The sequence below is a fragment of the Halichondria panicea genome, chromosome 8 (assembly GCF_963675165.1).
Source record: "Halichondria panicea chromosome 8, odHalPani1.1, whole genome shotgun sequence".
In the NCBI taxonomy this organism is placed as follows: Eukaryota; Metazoa; Porifera; class Demospongiae; order Suberitida; family Halichondriidae; genus Halichondria; species Halichondria panicea.
Genome location: NC_087384.1, coordinates 2,560,584 through 2,564,883, shown reverse-complemented (window position 1 = coordinate 2,564,883; position 4,300 = coordinate 2,560,584). Strand labels below are relative to the sequence as shown.

Below are 4,300 nucleotides of genomic sequence, written 5' to 3'. Positions count from 1 at the left end.
TCTCCAATCTTTCTTGTTTCTTTTCAACAGAGGCTTTCAGATTGCTTCAATAATTACTTTCAGTAACTTCTAAGAACTTCTAAGAAATAAATACAGCTATTGGTACACTTGGCTTGATTTTACAGCATTTCTATTCTCAGCTCCACCCATCTATCCATGCAATATGTGATTCCGCAAGAAATAAAAGCTTATTGTAGCAACTTTTTGCATAATCTGGAGAGAGTTAGAGATGAAAGACATGCTCACTTGTGTTTTTGTTCATTTTCATGTTTGGTTGCCAAAATGATGATCACCTTTGAGAAAAAATCACACACAAAACAAGCATCAAATGCTAAAATCATAAAAAACTGTTATAAAAATCAAATTCTACGCTATTTTTTACCCCTGGGAACAGCTGTTGTTTGCTAGACTCTTCCAGGGCTTGCGGAAAGCCCTTCTTGTTCACTCACTTTCTGGTCCCGTTTTTTAAAATACGCCCACGCACTACTTCCGGTCTGACATCTCTAGTAAAGTAAATTTTACGGTATGTATTTTTTTAAGTGGAGTTTGTCTACATATTAGGCCAGTGTTTGTCAATGTCTTGTTTCTGGTTTGGAAATCACCTTACCACTAGTGAGGGAGGGAGGTTATCATTATTCATTATTGTGACATCACTTCCTGTAAAACCCCATTTCCTGTTAATTAAAATAACCACACTGGATATACAATAAAACCACAAATATGAAAAAGGAAAATCTTACCTAATCTATGCTTCAATTTATCATGTGACACACCCACAAGTAGGTGTGGCTAATGAAATAATGGAGTGATGTCATAATAATGAGTTTTTTGATGAGGCAGTGAAATTTGAGGAGGGAGGTAGTTGGGCGGAGTCCAACCAACGCTTCGCTCACGGTTGGGTATCAGTATGTAGCAGTTTTGTTCCCACTGCAAGAAATTTGCAGCCCAATCAGATTGCTGCGTTCAAGTGGGAAACCTTACAGCTCAATTTAGCTGACAAGGCGAGCTGGGACACTGTATTTCTCTGGAGAATGCAGAAACAGCTCCTGCTGGATATCTAGGCTACTAGAAAAGAAGCATAGTCTATCTTAGCATCTATGAATGAAGCTTGAACAGTATGTATTAATTAATTAAAAGGACTTGTCTTTGTTTTAAGTTTTGTTGTGCTACCAATAAGATTAGATCATTAGTTTGGACAAAACCTGTGTTATGTATGCCTTCTTTGGTCTTCGAAAAGCTTCTCAGAAGCCTTGGGGTAGTCTTATAGCTGGCTGTACCTCTCCTTGTGCTAGATGTCTAACTATTATGAAAAAGTTTATTTCTGCCTGTACTAAATCTTATATTACAGGCTACAGTATTCTTCTACTTTCTCTAAGAGTCTGAGGTCTTTCTTGAATTCCAAAACAACTATAGCTAGATCCAGTCAGCTAGAATAGCCATCCAAATAGTTAATTGATTTCTTTATATCGCACCCCTGAGCCATGCGGTTGTCAGCCACTTAAAGATTAAACAATATTCATACTCTGTCTCAAGTACCGGTGGAACAAAACTGCTATGTGTACTGATACCCAACCCTAGCCTCGTTCCCAGGCCTTACTTTTTCTTGCTGTTGTCACTGTTCATCCATAAATCACAAGAAAGACATAGTGAGGCAGCAAAGAAAGAAATGGGCGTACAGTTAAGAAAAAAGTAAGTCTCCTTTTTCCTAACTCTACGTCTATTTCTTTCTTTATTCCTTCAATTAATACCGTATTTTATCTCATTGAACGATTAAGACAGTATTTTATCTTATTGAACGATTGTGATAAAGAACAGAAAAAGGAGAGCCTGTGTAGAGGCTAACCCAACCCAGAGCGCAGCGTTGGTTGGACTCCGCCCAACTAGGAGGGAGGTAACCAGAAACAAGACATTGATTAACATTGGCCTTATTATTTTGTGAGATTTTGTTGGCCTGGAAAGAAAAAAACCCTTCTACCCTCCCTCCAGAATGGTAAGAAGCATCATAAATATTATATAAGAGTAAGAACACAGAGCTAGAAGTGTTTTTGGAAGTTTAAAATGACTACTAGTTTTGTGTTGTTTCTAGTAACTTGATGATCGCTCAGAGCTTCCACTGGAAAATGTTTTGACGACCTCTTTAATCAGAGCATAGATAGAGGGATTGGAAACGGAGTAGATTTCAATGTACCTCACGTATGACCTCGATTAAACATCCGCGCCTCGCCTAATGATCTAATCTATTCCCGGATCCCCAGGAACTTCGCGGGTAACTGAGATTATTGCAAATATCTAGGATTTTATGAGTTGTCACTAGTATTCTGTCATTCAAGTTCTCCAGTATCCAGTGCAACTGTGCTTTATATAGATAGTGAATAACCATTAAGCTCTATTTACCGTTGCAACTATCTTCTTCATTGAATTTAGGTAAGTTTAATCTTGTATTGTACAAATGTTTAGATCGTATACTTCAATATGCTTGTTGGTAAATCATGTGGTATCACCCCAAGCCAAAGAAAATTAGTCATACATCAGCTGGTAGAATTTAGTGCTAGAAAAAAGTTGAATTAAAGAGCACCACTAAAGATCCCTTTTTTGGGAATACGCTAAGCGTTACAGAAATTTAAATTTTAGGCATACATTCCCCCAAGAGCATTAGTTTTGGATCAGGTGGATGTATAGCTTTTGTGTGATTGAATGTGTAGCCACCTTTTTTTACCTCATAATTGTTATTGGCCCGGTAGTAGATTGTGGTGAAGGGCATGTAGGCCCGAGATATTTATCTACTACAAATGCTGTTTCATCTATATTTTATATAGCAATACCTGGCAAGCCGAAACTTACTGAGTATGCTGAAGAAAAGAAGACAAAAGAATACCCCTCTTCTCTACACCCCTACACGTCACCGCCCTCGTAAATGTTATCGGCTGTTCCGGCTATATATACACCCTTGTATACCTCACCAGCTTCTCTCCATCTAAGACTGTCTGATTAGAGTGCTAAACTAATCATAATTATAGCTATAATAATCATTTTTATCGTGTAAGTTTTTGTTAATATTGTTCGGTTTGATCCCACTCGTTTTACACTTAAAAAGCAACTGGCAGTGCTGTGGAGTGTTTTGCTGTCTCCAAGTGTATGTAATTATACTTAATAAATTGGAATTGAAATGTACGCTCACCAGCCTATAGAAACTTCGTACAATTGATTCATCAAAAGTGAAAACAATTATTAAGGAAGTTACATGGTGTATTATGTATCTTGTCATGTGAATGATCATGGTTATTGCCTCAAACTAGTGGACTTCTTGATGGTTTTCTTTTTCATTTAAGTTGGCAGCAAAAGAGAAGCCTCTGACAGTCACAAATACATTCACAATTTCAGGGAACTAAGTAGTTGGGCGGAGCCCGACCGTCCCTGACGGGAGGTCGGGTTGCAAGCCTCCTATCTGGAATTTGTTCTGCGCATTATGTAGTACTGCTATGAATATTAGTATTCTCAATTGGGTGTTAACCGACTTGATGACGTGTAAGCCACAGGATGGCACAGCAATACTGCATGCGGTTTTGCAACTGAGATGCAAGCGGAAGTGTAACCAAGCCACGTGAAAAGTGCTGCAATCTGATAGGGCGCTAGAACAAATCCCAGATAGGCTTGCAACCCGACCTCCCGTCAGGGACGGTCGGGCTCCGCCCAACTAGGAACTAAGCATCCTCTGATGATTTTATATCTACTGTGAAACAAGTATCCAATACCACTAGCTCTGCACATTCTCCTTACTATTACCATGTACCAATGCACTGTTGATTGTGTCTCTTTCCCTCTTCTTTCACTGCTAGAAGCAAATATGAAGTGGTCAGGCCGGACCCATAAAGGGGGTCCGGGGGTCCTCTCCCGGGAAATTTTTTTTGAATGGTGCTTGCTGGTGCATTCTGAGTAATATTTAATGAATTTGAAAATTGACATTTTAATTGAGACAATCACAAAAATTAATATTGGTACAGGTATATGAGGTTGCACCAAGGGCGTATGAAGAGAAGAGGGCATGCAACTACATGTACTAGAGTAAGTAACCTATCTTCGCCAGACACCTATAATCGGCGGCTATTGCACGAAGCACAAGACAATTTTGCACAAAACTAACTACATGGATCTACAGATGGGTAAGAAAGTAACAGCTCCCCAAAATTTGGAATGAATAACTTGCTTGCGGACGGAATGGTGGTCATGAGAAATGAGCTGCCGAATGTATCGATAATCGTCAGTGAGACATTTATCTCCGTCTTTGCACGCTTACCAAGCA

At 39.1% G+C, this 4,300-nt stretch overlaps 1 long non-coding RNA gene across 1 annotated transcript; it reads left to right on the top strand.

Moving 5' to 3' along the window:
- The first annotated feature begins 908 nt into the window (after window positions 1-908).
- Window positions 909-3,093, top strand: LOC135339458 (uncharacterized). Its single transcript, XR_010396002.1, has 2 exons — window positions 909-1,990; window positions 2,817-3,093. It is a non-coding gene; the product is annotated as an uncharacterized LOC135339458 (long non-coding RNA).
- The last annotated feature ends 1,207 nt before the right edge of the window (window positions 3,094-4,300 follow it).